Here is a 19,966-nt window from a genome sequence, read left to right as displayed (position 1 = left end):
TTTCTTTCGCGCCACACGTGAAGTACTTGTGAAATATATAGGCTGTCTAATAGCCTTGATGTCGTAAACAAATTAAAAGTTTTAAAATTTGTATTAAAATAGTACAAAAGTATTTACCAGATAATATTAAAAATGTCTATTTTAAAAGGTAAAATATATCATCGTAAACATTTTTGAAAAATAGCTCTGAAGTGTTTTCTATTATTTGAGGTTTCAAGAAGACAAAAATAAATTAATTATAACAGAGCAGTATAGTGAGATTCTAAACATCTCTTTACTATAAGGCATACGAAGGGTTAGCTACTCAAATTACTAGGGTAGTTGATACTACATGAGTGTCACTGTGACGTAATAAAAATTTGAAGTAGCAATTTATCAGGTCATTCTATAAATAATGTCCGAAAATTTAATACACAAAATGCATCATCATTTCTGTCTTTGTAAACGTCTTTAACGACGAAAATATGTTGCAGGACGAATATTAAAATGTTCAGGCAAATATAAAATCTAACTCAACACATTAAACGAATAAACCTTTGTGAAGATGGATGCAAAGAGCAGGGAACTGCAAATCCAGCACGTCGGCACATTAATACAGATGTCTATAGTTTAAGAAAATTTACATACTTAATGATGGGCCTCTTTTCAGTGTTGGGATCAACAGATGCAATGAAACTGAATTTTGCTGTAGGGGAGAAGCGAAAGTACTCGGTAAAACCCCCTTTCAGGTCCAGGGCTCCGAATAAAAATGCCCTGACCGTGCCCGAAAGCAACCTGTAGGAGAAAAGATACACGGATGTTAACGTAAAATAGCTGTGGTATAGAGGAAACAACACAGATTAGTGTTAGAAGAGACTTGACGTTTGTAGGAAGTCGATAAGGTTAGATTCAAGAAAACCGACATTGGTATTTTTGCTTGGTGTGATCATTATCAACCTACTGTGCGATAATGGTCTCAGGTTATCTGGAAGACCGTGTGCGTGACGTAGCTGGTACAGATGGCTGGATTTCTTGCGGATGTTTGCAAGAGGCTCTGGTGAATCGCTTGTTGTCTTCTTTTCTCTGGATTGCTTGATGGTTGCTGTCGATGTTGGTTTGAAATTCTTCGTTTGTTGTACAGAACTGTTCATTTGATCTTGAGGCGTCACACTTATTGTTATCTAGAGTTACAGTCTGAGTGCTTAGTGATCGTAAACTGTAGAAGTCTGTTTCGGTAATCTTGCTTGTAGATTGTTTCTTCAGCTGTGTTATATCGATGACTGGATTTTGTGAGTCGTAAGTTGGTGGAGTATTTTGTGTTTGAATGGCGCGTTTGGGTATCCTTGGCTTGAATGAGCAACAGCGACGACTTTGGGCACTGAAATGGAATAAATGGTAATAGCATCAGTTGCGTAAAACGCAGACGGCACTGTGCTTCGAAGTAGTTACTATCTTCATAAATTTGGTAGATTGATTGAAATTTTGGAGAAAATTCTGTGTACTATGTATATCTCGATCTTGCTGTGGCTTTCCAGGGAATGTTTGAATTCTGTGGGATGAAATCCTTTGAGAAAAACAGAGAACCTGTCGGTGTGGGTCTAACTGACTTTGACTTGTGCCCTCCAGTGCTTGCATACGTGTGATAAGTCTCCTGGTGTAGAATGATGGAAAAGAATACCTCTTCGGCGTGTTTTCGAATTCTGGAATGGTCGATGATTGCACCAGGCTGAGCCTCACCAATAAACGTGGCGATATGTGACGCTGAGAGAGCGTAGAGAGAGGTCGACTATCGGCAGGATAAGTGAAGTAGGTTCACGCAATGAAAACATCATGTTAGCAGAGAGATAAACATGGTCCAGCTGGCTTGGTGTCTTTGCTGGGAATCACAAAATGTGTCGGAAAAGTAATAACTCATAAATGGCCTGTATGGGGATCGAACCCACGACCTTCGCGTTATTAGCACGACGCTCTAACCAACTGAGCTAACAGGCCAATGAATCCAAAACATCTGGCAATATGGAAAATATTTCTTTCTTTTCATTAGCAGCAACAAACTTACAAGCAGTCCTGAATAACTTAGAAGAATACTGCCAGAATGTCAAAATAAAGATAAAAATTCTGAAAATCCAACTAATACTATTCGCCAGAGAAAGAATACTGAAACAATACTAGACGAAAGTTACACATGATCGGATCACTTTGACGGACTGCTCCCTCGGTTAAATATTTAGGATTAACTTACGACATCAACTTAACGTGGATACAGCATACTAACAATATCCTAACTAGAATCTGGGAAAGAGCAAATTTGGCTAGAAGCATATTCGGTTAAAATCAAGGCACATTAACAAATAATATAATAAAATCTACAAAAAATACATAATACCCATAATAGAATACACATGTCCAGCCTGGATAAACATATCACAAAAACAATTACACAAACTAGGAAAAATACAAAATTCAATCTTAACCTCAGCTTATAAAGTACCCCTCGTACTTCGTCCACATTCATGCACAAGTATGCAAACACAGACAGAATTTTCGACAGGCTCTTCCATAGTGCACTGAATTATTTTAATAAGAATTGACATAAAAATTTTTTATTGTGGGATCTTGACAGATACTACGTACGTGATGAACATAGTCCTCAGCATCTCTCTCCAATAAATACATATTTAAGAAATATAAATGAAGCTGATCACCAAGCACTTGACGATTAGAATTAGTATAATATTCGTAGCTTTATTTCCTTTCTTTACTTTTTTTCTTTTTTCTTATTTTATTAAATATTTCAGAATATAAATAGATTTAAAAATTAAAAGTAATAACGAAAAGTATAAAACAGAAAATCAAAAAAAATAATTCATAATGTCAAAAATAGCATCTCAAGGCAATGTTCATATATTGCCTTGAAAAGGGCCGGAGTACTGTGGGTTACTCTGGCCCTAAATCACTCAACGAAAATATAGTAGTAGTCGACATTAAAGTTAGGGATGGAAGAAGAGGTCATTTGCAACGGACCCTCCTGGGTATCTGAAACCAACATACCCAAATACCCACAAAGAAGAAGTTGTCGGCAAGTGATATTCTCGGCAAACGGGTTGTCGCCGAGCCATCTGTCGATTAGTACTGTTATCGTTGAATTGAGTGTCGCTCATGTTGGCTATGGCTCGGTCGACAGTGAATAGTTTGTGTTATGTATTTTCGTTTTCCTATGTTAAAGGCGTTTCTTTGGTGTAAATATATATCTGTATTTGTGGATTATTTTATCATCTGAAAGTCTTTTGTTTTTCTTCGTGTGTATGAAGCCAGCATGTATATTCAAGTTTTTCTTTTGTATCTTTTAATACTTCGAGTCCCGGTCGCACCAAACATGCTCGCCCTTTAAGCTGTAGAGGCGTTATAATGTGACGGTCAATCCCATTATTCGTTGGTAAAAGTGTAGCCCAAGAGTTGGCGGTCGGGGATGATGACAAGTTGTCTTCCCTCTAGTCTTATACTGCTAAATTAGGGACGGCTAGCACAGATAGCCCTTGAGTAGTTTTGCGCGAAATTCAAAAAATAACAAATAAATAACTTTTAATGCTTTCAAATATCACTGCTATTATGTTTATCATGAAAGATCTTTTCATTGTGCGTTGTACTACATTACATCATAGATAAAGAGATTTATTTTCTTGTATTTAAATGTGGTTTTTAGTTTAAAGTTTGTGCTATTGATCATTCTTTGGAACAAGAAGCATTTAGTGTTTCTTGACCACGTAAGGTCAGTAGATTTTAAAGTCGAAATTAGTAGGAAGAAGTATAATATGTAGACACATTATTCATTTCCTACTTTTGTATTTTAATGTTGGAATTTTCAAAGCTTTTGTGTAGTCTGATTCTAAGCACTTTTGTATAAACACGGTATGAAAACTACTTAGTTTCCTTCTAGTTGCCTTTGATGTTTAAAAACTCAAGGTCAGTCACATCAATTGACACGTTTTTTTTCATAAATTTAATAAGTAGTGGTTATAATATTATTTACAAACTACATTTGTACTATATCACAGATAGGATAGAGAAAAGTGGAACTTTCCCTCATTTGTTTTCAGTGGCGTGTGATCTGACAAACGTTTCTAACAACGTACTCATGCATTTAATTTGTTGGCTGGAATGGTTCTCGGTTTAACACCATTATTTAATTATTTCCAAGAGTCGTGTTCTTTTACATTTTCCGCTTCTTCGAAGTTGATTGGTGGTATGCCTCTAATATCTTTGCTTATATGTCTCTCGTTCTTTTTTTTTTTTTCGTTTCTGGAGCCATACATTGTTTTATTTAATTCTCTGCATTTCTCCAAAATGTCTAATCTGTCGTTTATTTTGTCTCATTTCTTGCCTCTGATTGCGTTCATTAGCGGTTTTATCCATTTTTTTGTATCTCTTTATCCTCTGTGCTCTCTCCATTAGATTTTTTTTCCTTTTATTTTTCGGTCTCAATCTTTTTTTCATTTCAACCAATCTAACTAATAATGTCTTATTTTCCTTTTTCCGACGATCTTTCCTTCTTTTCTAAAGTATTTCTTTTAACTTGTTTTCTTGTGACAGTGAAAAAAAATTTTACGCGTCTTATTTTTGTTTCGGTAACGTTGATAATGTTACTTAGTTCTTCAGATCTTTTATTTCATTCTAAGTGCTTCATATCTGTTTTCTAGAATTAAATGAAAAGTATTGTTATACTATTCAAGCACATAATTCTCCATTAGTATTGTTTTTATTCTTCCACAATATACGTAACATGCAGAAAAGAAAACTATATAAAAACAAGGGAAAGCACTAAAATAAACGAATCATGATAAATCCGTTACACCTTTCGAAACAGGCACGCCATTTAACAAAATTTAATCAAAGTTTATTATCAATAGAGTTGTGACAAATTATTTTCGCGCCACACGTGAAGTACTTGTGAAATATATAGGCTTTCTAATAGCCTTGATGTCGTAAACAAATTAAAAGTTTTAAAATTTGTATTAAAATAGTACAAAAGTATTTACCAGATAATATTAAAAATGTCTATTTTTAAAAGGTAAAATATATCATCGTAAACATTTTTGAAAAATAGCTCTGAAGTGTTTTCTATTATTTGAGGTTTCAAGAAGACAAAAATAAATTAATTATAACAGAGCAGTATAGTGAGATTCTAAACATCTCTTTACTATAAGGCATACGAAGGGTTAGCTACTCAAATTACTAGGGTAGTTGATACTACATGAGTGTCACTGTGACGTAATAAAAATTTGAAGTAGCAATTTATCAGGTCATTCTATAAATAATGTCCGAAAATTTAATACACAAAATGCATCATCATTTCTGTCTTTGTAAACGTCTTTAACGACGAAAATATGTTGCAGGACGAATATTAAAATGTTCAGGCAAATATAAAATCTAACTCAACACATTAAACGAATAAACCTTTGTGAAGATGGATGCAAAGAGCAGGGAACTGCAAATCCAGCACGTCGGCACATTAATACAGATGTCTATAGTTTAAGAAAATTGACATACTTAATGATGGGCCTCTTTTCAGTGTTGGGATCAACAGATGCAATGAAACTGAATTTTGCTGTAGGGGAGAAGCGAAAGTACTCGGTAAAACCCCCTTTCAGGTCCAGGGCTCCGAATAAAAATGCCCTGACCGTGCCCGAAAGCAACCTATAGGAGAAAAGATACACGGATGTTAACGTAAAATAGCTGTGGTATAGAGGAAACAACACAGATTAGTGTTAGAAGAGACTTGACGTTTGTAGGAAGTCGATAAGGTTAGGTTCAAGAAAACCGACATTGGTATTTTTGCTTGGTGTGATCATTATCAACCTACTGTGCGATAATGGTCTCAGGTTATCTGGAAGACCGTGTGCGTGACGTAGCTGGTACAGATGGCTGGATTTCTTGCGGATGTTTGCAAGAGGCTCTGGTGAATCGCTTGTTGTCTTCTTTTCTCTGGATTGCTTGATGGTTGCTGTCGATGTTGGTTTGAAATTCTTCGTTTGTTGTACAGAACTGTTCATTTGATCTTGAGGCGTCACACTTATTGTTATCTAGAGTTACAGTCTGAGTGCTTAGTGATCGTAAACTGTAGAAGTCTGTTTCGGTAATCTTGCTTGTAGATTGTTTCTTCAGCTGTGTTATATCGATGACTGGATTTTGTGAGTCGTAAGTTGGTGGAGTATTTTGTGTTTGAATGGCGTGTTTGGGTATCCTTGGCTTGAATGAGCAACAGCGACGACTTTGGGCACTGAAATGGAATAAATGGTAATAGCATCAGTTGCGTAAAACGCAGACGGCACTGTGCTTCGAAGTAGTTACTATCTTCATAAATTTGGTAGATTGATTGAAATTTTGGAGAAAATTCTGTGTACTATGTATATCTTGATCTTGCTGTGGCTTTCCAGGGAATGTTTGAATTCTGTGGGATGAAATCCTTTGAGAAAACAGAGAACCTGTCGGTGTGGGTCTAACTGACTTTGACTTGTGCCCTCCAGTGCTTGCATACGTGTGATAAGTCTCCTGGTGTAGAATGATGGAAAAGAATACCTCTTCGGCGTGTTTTTCGAATTCTGGAATGGTCGATGATTGCACCAGGCTGAGCCTCACCAATAAACGTGGCGATATGTGACGCTGAGAGAGCGTAGAGAGAGGTCGACTATCGGCAGGATAAGTGAAGTAGGTTCACGCAATGAAAACATCATGTTAGCAGAGAGATAAACATGGTCCAGCTGGCTTGGTGTCTTTGCTGGGAATCACAAAATGTGTCGGAAAAGTAATAACTCATAAATGGCCTGTATGGGGATCGAACCCACGACCTTCGCGTTATTAGCACGACGCTCTAACCAACTGAGCTAACAGGCCAATGAATCCAAAACATCTGGCAATATGGAAAATATTTCTTTCTTTTCATTAGCAGCAACAAACTTACAAGCAGTCCTGAATAACTTAGAAGAATACTGCCAGAATGTCAAAATAAAGATAAAAATTCTGAAAATCCAACTAATACTATTCGCCAGAGAAAGAATACTGAAACAATACTAGACGAAAGTTACACATGATCGGATCACTTTGACGGACTGCTCCCTCGGTTAAATATTTAGGATTAACTTACGACATCAACTTAACGTGGATACAGCATACTAACAATATCCTAACTAGAATCTGGGAAAGAGCAAATTTGGCTAGAAGCATATTCGGTTAAAATCAAGGCACATTAACAAATAATATAATAAAATCTACAAAAAATACATAATACCCATAATAGAATACACATGTCCAGCCTGGATAAACATATCACAAAAACAATTACACAAACTAGGAAAAATACAAAATTCAATCTTAACCTCAGCTTATAAAGTACCCCTCGTACTTCGTCCACATTCATGCACAAGTATGCAAACACAGACAGAATTTTCGACAGGCTCTTCCATAGTGCACTGAATTATTTTAATAAGAATTGACATAAACATTTTTTATTGTGGGATCTTGACAGATACTACGTACGTGATGAACATAGTCCTCAGCATCTCTCTCCAATAAATACATATTTAAGAAATATAAATGAAGCTGATCACCAAGCACTTGACGATTAGAATTAGTATAATATTCGTAGCTTTATTTCCTTTCTTTACTTTTCTTTTTTCTTATTTTATTAAATATTTCAGAATATAAATAGATTTAAAAAATTAAAAGTAATAACGAAAAGTATAAAACAGAAAATCAAAAAAAATAATTCATAATGTCAAAATAGCATCTCAAGGCAATGTTCATATATTGCCTTGAAAAGGGCCGGAGTACTGTGGGTTACTCTGGCCCTAAATCACTCAACGAAAATATAGTAGTAGTCGACATTAAAGTTAGGGATGGAAGAAGAGGTCATTTGCAACGGACCCTCCTGGGTATCTGAAATCCAACATACCCAAATACCCACAAAGAAGAAGTTGTCGGCAAGTGATATTCTCGGCAAACGGGTTGTCGCCGAGCCATCTGTCGATTAGTACTGTTATCGTTGAATTGAGTGTCGCTCATGTTGGCTATGGCTCGGTCGACAGTGAATAGTTTGTGTTATGTATTTTCGTTTTCCTATGTTAAAGGCGTTTCTTTGGTGTAAATATATATCTGTATTTGTGGATTATTTTATCATCTGAAAGTTTTTTGTTTTTCTTCGTGTGTATGAAGCCAGCATGTATATTCAAGTTTTTCTTTTGTATCTTTTAATACTTCGAGTCCCGGTCGCACCAAACATGCTCGCCCTTTAAGCTGTAGAGGCGTTATAATGTGACGGTCAATCCCATTATTCGTTGGTAAAAGTGTAGCCCAAGAGTTGGCGGTCGGGGATGATGACAAGCTGTCTTCCCTCTAGTCTTATACTGCTAAATTAGGGACGGCTAGCACAGATAGCCCTTGAGTAGTTTTGCGCGAAATTCAAAAAATAACAAATAAATAACTTTTAATGCTTTCAAATATCACTGCTATTATGTTTATCATGAAAGATCTTTTCATTGTGCGTTGTACTACATTACATCATAGATAAAGAGATTTATTTTCTTGTATTTAAATGTGGTTTTTTAGTTTAAAGTTTGTGCTATTGATTATTCTTTGGAACAAGAAGCATTTAGTGTTTCTTGACCACGTAAGGTCAGTAGATTTTAAAGTCGAAATTAGTAGAAAGAAGTATAATATGTAGACACATTATTCATTTCCTACTTTTGTATTTTAATGTTGGAATTTTCAAAGCTTTTGTGTAGTCTGATTCTAAACACTTTTTGTATAAACACGGTATGAAAACTACTTAGTTTCCTTCTAGTTGCCTTTGATGTTTACAAAACTCAAGGTTAGTCACATCAATTGACACGTTTTTTTTCATAAATTTAATAAGTAGTGGTTATAATATTATTTACAAACTACATTTGTACTATATCACAGATAGGATAGAGAAAAGTGGAACTTTCCCTCATTTGTTTTCAGTGGCGTGTGATCTGACAAACGTTTCTAACAACGTACTCATGCATTTAATTTGTTGGCTGGAATGGTTCTCGGTTTAACACCATTATTTAATTATTTCCAAGAGTCGTGTTCTTTTACATTTTCCGCTTCTTCGAAGTTGATTGGTGGTATGCCTCTAATATCTTTGCTTATATGTCTCTCGTTCTTTTTTTTTTCGTTTCTGGAGCCATACATTGTTTTATTTAATTCTCTGCATTTCTCCAAAATGTCTAATCTGTCGTTTATTTTGTCTCATTTCTTGCCTCTGATTCCGTTCATTAGCGGTTTTATCCATTTTTTTGTATCTCTTTATCCTCTGTGCTCTCTCCATTAGATTATTTTTTCCTTTTATTTTTCGGTCTCAATCCTTTTTTCATTTCAACCAATCTAACTAATAATGTCTTATTTTCCTTTTTCCGACGATCTTTCCTTCTTTTCTAAAGTATTTCTTTTAACTTGTTTTCTTGTGAGAGTGAAAAAAAAATTTTACATGTCTTATTTTTTTATCGGTAACGTTGATAATGTTACTTAGTTCTTCAGATCTTTTATTTCATTCAAAGTGCTTCATATCTGTTTTCTAGAATTAAATGAAAAGTATTGTTATACTATTCAAGCACATAATTGTCCATTAGTATTGTTTTCATTCTTCCACAATATACGTAACATGCAGAAAAGAAAACTATATAAAAACAAGGGAAAGCACTAAAATAAACGAATCATGATAAATCCGTTACACCTTTCGAAACAGGCACGCCATTTAACAAAATTTAATCAAAGTTTATTATCAATAGAGTTGTGGCATATTTCTTTCGCGCCACACGTGAAGTACTTGTGAAATATATAGGCTGTCTAATAGCCTTGATGTCGTAAACAAATTAAAAGTTTTAAAATTTGTATTAAAATAGTACAAAAGTATTTACCAGATAATATTAAAAATGTCTATTTTTAAAAGGTAAAATATATCATCGTAAACATTTTTGAAAAATAGCTCTGAAGTGTTTTCTATTATTTGAGGTTTCAAGAAGACAAAAATAAATTAATTATAACAGAGCAGTATAGTGAGATTCTAAACATCTCTTTACTATAAGGCATACGAAGGGTTAGCTACTCAAATTACTAGGGTAGTTGATACTACATGAGTGTCACTGTGACGTAATACAAATTTGAAGTAGCAATTTATCAGGTCATTCTATAAATAATGTCCGAAAATTTAATACACAAAATGCATCATCATTTCTGTCTTTGTAAACGTCTTTAACGACGAAAATATGTTGCAGGACGAATATTAAAATGTTCAGGCAAATATAAAATCTAACTCAACACATTAAACGAATAAACCTTTGTGAAGATGGATGCAAAGAGCAGGGAAATGCAAATCCAGCACGTCGGCACATTAATACAGGGAATGTTTGAATTCTGTGGGATGAAGTCCTTTGAGAAAAACAGAGAACCTGTCGGTGTGGGTCTAACTGACTTTGACTTGTGCCCTCCAGTGCTTGCATACGTGTGATAAGTCTCCTGGTGTAGAATGATGGAAAAGAATACCACTTCGGCGTGTTTTTCGAATTCTGGAATGGTCGATGATTGCACCAGGCTGAGCCTCACCAATAAACGTGGCGATATGTGACGCTGAGAGAGCGTAGAGAGAGGTCGACTATCGGCAGGATAAGTGAAGTAGGTTCACGCAATGAAAACATCATGTTAGCAGAGAGATAAACACGGTCCAGCTGGCTTGGTGTCTTTGCTGGGAATCACAAAATGTGTCGGAAAAGTAATAACTCATAAATGGCCTGTATGGGGATCGAACCCACGACCTTCGCGTTATTAGCACGACGCTCTAACCAACTGAGCTAACAGGCCACTGAATTCAAACCATGTGGCAATATTGAAAATATTTCTTTCTTTTCATCAGCAGCAACAAATTTACAAGCAGTCCTGAATAACTTAGGAGAATACTGCCAGAATTTCAAAATAAAGATAAAAATTCTGAAAATCCAACTAATACTATTCGCCAGAGAAAGAATACTGAAACAAAACTAGACGAAAGTTACACATCATCGAATCACTTTGACGGACTGCTCCCTCGGTTAAATATTTAGAATTAACTTACGACATCAAATTAACGTGGATACAGCATACTAACAATATCCTAACTAGAATCTGGGAAAGAGCAAATTTGGCTAGAAGCCTATTCGGTTAAAATCAAGGCACATTAACAAATAATATAATAAAAATCTAAAAAAATATATAATACCCATAATAGAATACACTGTAGCTGGTACAGTTGTCTGGATTTCATGAGAGGTTTGCTAGAAGCTCTGATGAGTCGCTAGTTGTCTTCTTCTCTTTGGAATGCTTGGTGGTTGCTGTCGATGTTGGTTTATCGGAAAGAGCAGATGTTTCTTATAGTGTTTCAAATTTCTTTTCATCCAAGTACGTTCTGAGGTTGTCACTTGTACAATATATAAATTTCTCAATTAGACATAATTTTCGTGGTGTTTCGAAAGTGTTGCCAATATGCGTAGAATTACATCGTCGATCAAAACAAACCTCCATTTCTTGAGCGTATTCCATATGAGGTTAGGTGTCTTCTTTGCGATAACCTCAAAGCTTTTGGTGATAAACCTCCAGTATAATTATATTCTTTAACCTTATTTTAATCTGTAAAATTTTCAGAAGAGAGAAAGCAGCATAAACTTCTTGGGCTTTACTGTAATAATGGTGACCATTTTTTCGGTGGGTCATTCCATGGTTTCGGTAACTTTCTTAAAATGCTGAAAATATTTATGAACTTAATTTTCATTCAATGGTGGTATTTTAACATACCGATTGAGTTTGAAGTTTTTATTTTGCGTTGGTCGATCGGAGTTGAGTTTAAATTTCGTTTCTTTCAACCAAATTTTTTTCGCGGCTTCAATCCGGGCTTGTTCGGTTTTGATACGTTTTCTCTTCGCTTCAACAAGAGCTTTTTTGGCCTTGAAACCTTTGCTTTCCATTTCCACCTCGATACGGGGTTGCTCTTTCTCTTTTTCGTTTTAATAGGGCTTCCTCTTTATGGGCCTCGATGCGAGCTTGTTCAAGCTCGATGTTTTAAATTTTAATTGGATTTCTAAGTTCCTTTATCACTCAACCCTGGTTGGCTAGTGGTAGACACTAGATTATTCCCCTAATGCCTTCTCAGCAACAAATCATCATCAACAATACACTTTATAGCTCATATTTTCTTATTGGTAAACCTCTAATTCTAAGATTTAAGTAACTTTAAGCAATTCACTTTTATTATATTTTTCTAGTTGTTAGAGGTGATTCAGGAAAACCTTGGTAATCATCATGGTCAAATCTTGTTGGCACTGATAAATATAAATTGAATTACGATTTGAATTTTAAATTTAGAACGAATTTTGTCTCTGATTCAGATCCCTTACGAGCCTCCAATTTATTATATTACGTATTATAATTTATCTCGAACTTCAGATATTTGACATGGAATATTTACAGATTTTGAACATTTAACTTCAGTGTATTTACATTCGACATTATTACTTTTACGAGAACATTATGGAGGCCCAGCATGGCCAGATGGGATAAGGCGTTTGACTCGTAATCTGAGAGTTGCGGGTTCGAATCCCCGTCGCACCAAACATGCTCGTCCTTTCAGCCGTGGGGATGTTATAAGTTGACAGTTAATCCCACTATTCGTTGGTAAAGAGTAGCCCAAGTGTTGGCGGTAGATGGTGATGACTAGCTGCCTTCTCTTTAGTCTTACACTGCTAAAGTAGGGACAGCTTTTGTAGCTTTACGCGAAATTCAAAAAACAAACATGCTGAGATTTATATACCTTGCCCCCATATGTTGCTAAATTAGGGACGGCAAGCGCAGATTAGATAGCCCTCGTGTAGCTTTGCGCGAAATTGAAAAACAAACTTTGCAGTGGGTAACTCGATGATGAACACACAGTCCCTGTTATGTGAATTGATTCTGCATCAACTCAAAATTAATTCACTCATCGTGAACCCTCGATAAGATATCAAGGAAATTCCAGGACAGATAGACCACTCAACATTGTTTGTAATTGTGTAAAGCTTTCGCACATAGATCATTAATTGTAATAAATGTTTTTGTAAATTGTGTTATTATTTCTATATTAAAATATATTTGTATTAAAAAGGAAATTTAGGGTATCAGTCGTGTTGGCAAGTTTCATAAATTGGATACATATCCATATTTATTTTACTTTTAAATGTAACTCAATTTTAATTTATTGGAAAGTGTAATATGTAATAAACTTTACCCTCAAAAAGGCAACTTTCAGAAGTAGTAGTTCCAAAGCTTTACATTCAAGTTAAGCCACAAGCAGCCCATCAAATATCTTCATCGCTTCTATTCGGCTAACTTGCAGTGACAAAATTAAGAAAGTTAAAGAAACTATATAACATATAAAAATAAAACTTGGTACCATGTAACTAGTATTAATATGATTATTTTAAATTATGCTTCTTTCATTATTTTGATGATATACTTTATAAGAAAAGTTTAAGAATTCAAAAGAATTCAATGTTTTAGACATAAAGGTCCATTGTTTTTACAGGTGCATGGCAAGTGGTGTGAGTCATACACCAGTTATGTTTATAGACTAAACCGGGAAATAATAAATGTTATACTCCAAACTTGTCCACTCCATGAAAGTCATAGAGTATATATTACTCGTAAATAGTTAACACAGGTCAGTAAACAGTTTAATAAGTTAGAACATGAGATACAATATGCAATGATGAAAAAAAAAGTGAACAGGCTGGTATCAGTTTAGTATAGTATTTCACATGCTACATCACAGTTTAGTGTTTTTAAATTGTTATTCAGTAACGAACACTAACATACTATATACCTTTTAACTTGGGTCAAGTGTAGACGAATGACTGTACAAACATCTTCATCTTACATTGTGAATTTTATCAAGGATCCAGCAAATCTGATGAAAACAAAGCTTATCAACCATGATACTTTATTTCATTGAATGAAGGATGTGACATAAAGTTTAGTTTGAAAGTTGTACCAGTGGGTTTGTATTACGTATAATAATTTATCGCAGACGAGTCTCCGATGTTATGCTACGCACTTTACGTATTACTATTTCAAAAAACCGGAAATCTTAATTCAAAAGTTAATTAATTGTTAATAAGTATTAAAGTTATGATATTTGCCAACAAGATTAATACACACAATTTTCTTTCTTAACACAAATATATTTTAATATTCAAATAATAATACAATTGCTATTTACGGTTATTACAAATATACAAGAGTTTCACAAACTATTCTGCAGTGTTCTATCTGGTATAGAACTAAATATTTTATCGATGGTTCAGGTCAACGAGAAGCAAATTATGAGCTAGTATTATTACATCTCACCTCAACTAGCGCTGTCTTTCCTTGGCTGGCCTCACACCCGTACAAGTTGACTTTTTACTGAGCAAAATATCTAATGTTCTCTTAGAAATACTATTGTCCGAAGCTAATTAACTGAAGTTGCATTGCTTGTGATGTTCGAAATCTATACATATTCCTGGTCAAATTATATAGTTTTCTGATTAATAAGTATTAATTACAATTTTAGCTTCCAAGGCTTAGAGTATGTTGACTGTAGCCAACCAATAACACTTTCTGACCAGATACAAGAAAAAGTAAAAATTTTGTTACTTTAAGCATAAGCAAACGGAAAGACCTATTTTTCTCTTCAAACTTTGCTTTTATGACCTGCGTAATGAAATTTTCTAATTCACCCATTTTCCAGAACATTCCAGATAGATTCAGTGCTGTGTTGCTGATAGAAAATTTTCTCGTACTTTCAAGAATTTCCAAAAACCTTTCAGAATTTTCTAGAATTTTCCATAGTTATATATATTCAGGGTCTCACCACTTCAGTTTAGTTTAGCTGCCTAAGTGAACGCATAGATCTATATGATTTTATCAGAGATAGCATCAGGAAGCTGCAAGCATTCTGCTATGTATGTGGTCAATTTATCAAGACAAGAGCAAAAAGTACTCTGTAACAGCATCTGCTAAAATGTGTGAAGCCTATAAGGCATATTTTGGCATGACTGTCGGGGATTAAGACAAACCTTGGGCACCTCATTTTACCTACGAGCACTGTAAAAAACGCTAGAAGGTAAGACGGACAATATTTGCTTGCTTATATAGTAAGATTTTATATCATACAAATTTTAGACCTTTTAAAATTTAAATATATTTTTATTTTTTAAAAGAGGAAAGAGCAAGTCAGAGGAAGCGTCACCGACATTTTTCAAGCTTCTTCACTCGTCAAGATGGGCTCTGCTTCTGTCACAATGTATCCGGTCTGTGGATACAAGAGGCAACTGGAATTGCCTGTAACCCGAACGAGTGGCGCCTCTTCATTGATAGCTCATCCAGAAGCCCTAAAGCTGTGCTGCTCCATAACGGGAATAAGTATCCGTCTCTTTCCCCAGCTCATTCGATGAACCTCAAAGAGGAATACAACAGCGTCAAGACATTGCTAGAAGCCTTGAAGTATGATGAGTATGGCTGTGAGGTTTTCGGAGACTTCAAAATGGTGGCATTCCTGATGGGTCTCCAAGGAGCCTTTATCAAGTTTCCCTGTTATCTTTATGAGTTCAAAAAAGACAATAATGCAGCAGAAACTACACAAAACATTCAAGGTGTTCATGGTGTGGAGTCTTTCAACGAAAGAAAACGTCGAAGGTGGTTTCAGAAATTCAGGTCAGGTGACTACAGCTTAAGTGATGCGTCACGTTCAGGTCGTTTTGTTGCGTTTAATGATGATTGCTGCTGGCTGCTGAAAATTATGCTGTAACAGTTGAAGAATTAGCACAAAAGCTTAATTCAACCCATTCAACAGATCACCATCATCTGCAACAGCTTGGAGAGGTGTGGAAAGTCAGTCCCCCATGATTTGACAGAAACCAACCTTAGAGCAAGAGTGGACATTTGCATTTCTCTGTACTCTTGTGAACGTAACTCACCTTTTTTAGACAGGTTAATGACTGGAGATGAAAAATGGATATTTTATAAAAATGGTAAGAGCCGCAGACAATGGCTCAATGCACGTAAATTGTCTAAAGCACAGCCCAAAATGGACCTCCACCCTAGGAAAGTCTTTTTAAGCGTTTGGTGGGACATTGTTTGTGCGATCCACTTTGACTTGCTGCCATTCATTTTAACGATATATACATATTGCATAAGACTTCTATTGTCAACAGTTAGAACGCTCGAATGTTGCACTGAAAGAAAAGAAGCTTGCTTTGATCAATCATAAAGGTGTTGTGTTACACCAGGATGATGCATGGCCCCATACAGCAAGGATCACATCTACAAACATTGAAGAGCTAGAGTGAGAAAAACTTCAACATCCTCCTTATTCTCCAGACCTTGCACCATCTGATTATCATCTATTCCAAAGTTTGCAGAATTATCTTGATGGAAAAGAGCTTGGAACACATTAAGATGTCAAAACTACCCTCTCTACATTCTTTACCTCCAAACCACAAAAATTTTATAGAAGTGCTATTCAGAAGCTTGTGAATCGTTGGCCGGAAGTAATTAATTATGATGGAACATAAATTATTGATTAAATAACATTAAAAGCGTTTGAATTCCTTTCTCTTTTTCTGAACCTAAAATCGGACATTGCTTAAGGGATAACTTGATATATTGTTATGTGGTGGTTGTTGTTTTTGAATTAAGAACAAAGCTATACAATGGGTTATCTGTGCTCTGCCCACCACGGGTATCGAAACCCGATTTTTAGCGTTGTAAATCTGCAGGCATGCCGCTGTGCTACCGGGGGGCATGTTACATCGTATAGTATTGTAAAGTTATGATAATCTATTGAGAAGATATTTAAAATACAATTTCCGTGAATAATCTGGGCCTTAAGTTGGCAGTGCTACGCTTGCCTGATTAAGTTCCGTTAAGAAATAATGAAATGGTTATGTTATTATATCGATATAATATTTTTACTATTTCACGCTTTTCTTGACCATATGATAGAAACCTATTATCAGAAATATTTCCTTGGTTAACTTTATTTTTTACATAATTAAGTCTACTTTACCCTGAAATTAAAAGAAGCTAATTAGAGACAATAAGTTCTATTAAAAGATATGGCCAAGCGTGTAAGGGGCGCGACTCGTAATCCGAGGGTCGCGGGTTCGCGCCCGCGTCGCGCTAAAATTTCTCCCAGCCGTGGGGCGTTATAATGTGAGTCAAACTATTCGTTGGTAAAGAGTACAATGATGACTAGTCTAGTCTTACACTGCTAAATTAGGGACGGCTAGCACAGATAGCCCTCGAGTAGCTTTGTGCGAAATTCCAAAAACAAACAAACTATTAAAAGGCATAACAGTGTCAGCCGTAAATTTCCGAACTGAGAATACTAAAATCCAGAGTTTTATTCCTGTGTGCACAAAGCACAAAGTTAATTTTATAAGTTTGCGATAACAACAAGAGAATATAATATAATTGATATAGTGAACCACCAAGACAGACCATTCCATCATCGTGATAAATTATTACCCTCTTTCCCCAATATTTTCTGCAAATAAAATTATCTGCAAGTGTTTACGAGTAACATATATGCTACTTAGTGGTTTTGTATCTATAATTCGTTGTTGCTTTAATTTTGCAAGTGCATTACAAAATTCAGGCCTAATTATGAATTTTTTAGGCTACACATCAAGTTGTTTCTATAACACTGGCCTCTTAATTGACTCGCTGAATAGATAACAATAAGATTTCCAAAACTTCACTTATTCAGTTACATATCTAAACTCTTAATCAAAACTGGCTACGTAAGATTTTACCAAATGACGCTAATTCGTACAGTTTCCATCACATTTTACAACAAACGACACTGAAAACAGAGCTATCTCTTCCCCAAATCATTTACAAAACAGATAATTGTAATACAAAACTTTTGAATATAATTCAGATAGATGTAAAAACAAAACAGTTTTAAATTGTTCAATTGTTAAATGAAAGATGAATCGCACGAAGTTAGTGATATATGCTTGGTAAAGTTTACATCATGACAAGTTGTTTGTGTCTTAGAAATTGATACGCTGATTAAATAGTAGAGTCCAATAGGTCATTAAGAAGCAGCCAATATTGTGTGTCTGTGGTTTATGAATAAACAGAAGTTGTAGCTGAAAACAAAAACGAGAAATTTCATTTACTGCCTTTTCGTGAGACACGATGGAATTTCCTCAGGATCTCCAACGTAAACAAATACTTTATGCACCCTACTTCACTCAACAAAAAAACACCAAAACTATTTACTACTACAGCAATGACTGGTCTCGTGCTGTTCCCACATCGTCCAAGCGTGTTCCTTATTTGAATGCAGTTTATACGTTCACTATATAATCTCACATTCTTCTATATTTAGTCAAAAATATAAAGAATAAAATATTTAAATAAGTGGGTATATAGGGAACCATTTAATAATAATTCTTTCGTAGCAAAATTCATTACAAACTAACATTTTACATGCCTAATAATTCACATGGAATAATTTTATAAAAATCTTAAATGTATGCGTGACATTGGTACTGTTTTATTTCATTTGAAACTTGTTTTTAAAAAAACAAGAAATGATAATCATCCTTCGTCAGCTTAAAAAAGGCATTCACACTATAACAACTGTTGTAATAAATAATAAATAAGTCTTCACATCACTATTGCGTTTGTCGTATCTCAGTCAGCTTGTTGAGCTCTGGATTTGGTGAAACGCATCACCAGTAATGGACATGACAAACAGTAAGGTTGGAATATTACCGAAGTACACTCTTCTTCTTAAAAAAACAACAGTCAAATAGCTAAATACAGAATGCAATTTGACATCATGAGATATTTTATTATTCATTAATTGAGTCAAGTAGAGCAGGTTTAAGTTAATTCGAGCTGCCTAATGCTGCTATCGAACCAAATACCACTGACATTATTACATAAACTTTATCTTATGGAGAATCCAAAGGTGTCAGTTATCAGAAAGCGTCAAGATGAGGATATCATTTTATTGGAGCTAATAATGAGGATAATTTTACCACAAACAATGTTGTGGTCATGCTAAATTTATCATATAATGTATAAAAAATTACACTTCCAAATTTAGCCATTTTACTGCTAACACGACGTAAAAGCCGAGTTACTTATAGATTGTACGTAAGTCGCTAGTTCACGTATCTAAAACATGTCCCTCGAAGCTTACTAGCACGTGCAAGTTCTTAAAATATTCTGTATGCTATAAACGTAGAATTTTAGTAATTATTGGCTAAGAGATCAAATATTAAACCATGTGAGGGCTTGCTTTCTGATAGCCAGATATTATCAATCTAAATTTTTCAGCACAATATTACTGTTGTCCTCAAGGAATAAATATGAATAGCAATTTATAAGTTTAATTTTGACCCTTCAAATTTAATATTAAGAACAACCTACACGAGAGCACGTGGTTCCCACTAGAATGTGCAAATAATGCTGAGTTGGATTGTCTTGAGCTTGCTGTTTAGACGCGCCCGATAAATATGATAGAAGTTGAAAGCGCTGTATGCTTCTTAAGAGAATGTTATAGAACACTTTTAGTCATGCTTTTCCAGATATACAAGGACAAACAGGTGGTTCAAGCAACTACGATTTTATGTTTATATCTTTTTAAAAATTATTACAGGCCTTTCACTCAAATGTTATCAAATACAATATAAAAATACGGGGTTTTCGACTGTTAAGCAACAAAAAATTTGAGCATTTATAAACTTACTAGCAAAGTATTTATTTGAACCCAAACCATCCACATTACACACTATCGTATTGGAAATAAGATATACATCGTTTATCTTGATGTAAATAATAAACAAATATCCAGGTTTAATATAAACAAACAGGTTACACAACAAAATTACGAACTGAATCTCAAATT

The 19,966-nt window shown here is 34.9% G+C and overlaps 3 non-coding genes across 3 annotated transcripts; all 3 read right to left on the bottom strand.

Moving 5' to 3' along the window:
• Positions 1-1,897: 1,897 nt before the first annotated feature.
• Positions 1,898-1,971, bottom strand: TRNAI-AAU (transfer RNA isoleucine (anticodon AAU)). The gene has a single exon. It is a non-coding gene; the product is annotated as a tRNA-Ile (tRNA).
• Positions 1,972-6,796: 4,825 nt separating this feature from the next.
• TRNAI-AAU (transfer RNA isoleucine (anticodon AAU)) lies at positions 6,797-6,870 on the bottom strand. Its single transcript has one exon. It is a non-coding gene; the product is annotated as a tRNA-Ile (tRNA).
• A 3,910-nt stretch (positions 6,871-10,780) lies between these two features.
• TRNAI-AAU (transfer RNA isoleucine (anticodon AAU)) lies at positions 10,781-10,854 on the bottom strand. Its single transcript has one exon. It is a non-coding gene; the product is annotated as a tRNA-Ile (tRNA).
• Between the last annotated feature and the right edge of the window lie 9,112 nt (positions 10,855-19,966).

This window comes from Tachypleus tridentatus, chromosome 6, assembly GCF_004210375.1.
Source record: "Tachypleus tridentatus isolate NWPU-2018 chromosome 6, ASM421037v1, whole genome shotgun sequence".
Taxonomy (NCBI): Eukaryota; Metazoa; Arthropoda; class Merostomata; order Xiphosura; family Limulidae; genus Tachypleus; species Tachypleus tridentatus.
This window is presented reverse-complemented; position numbering and strand designations above follow the sequence as displayed.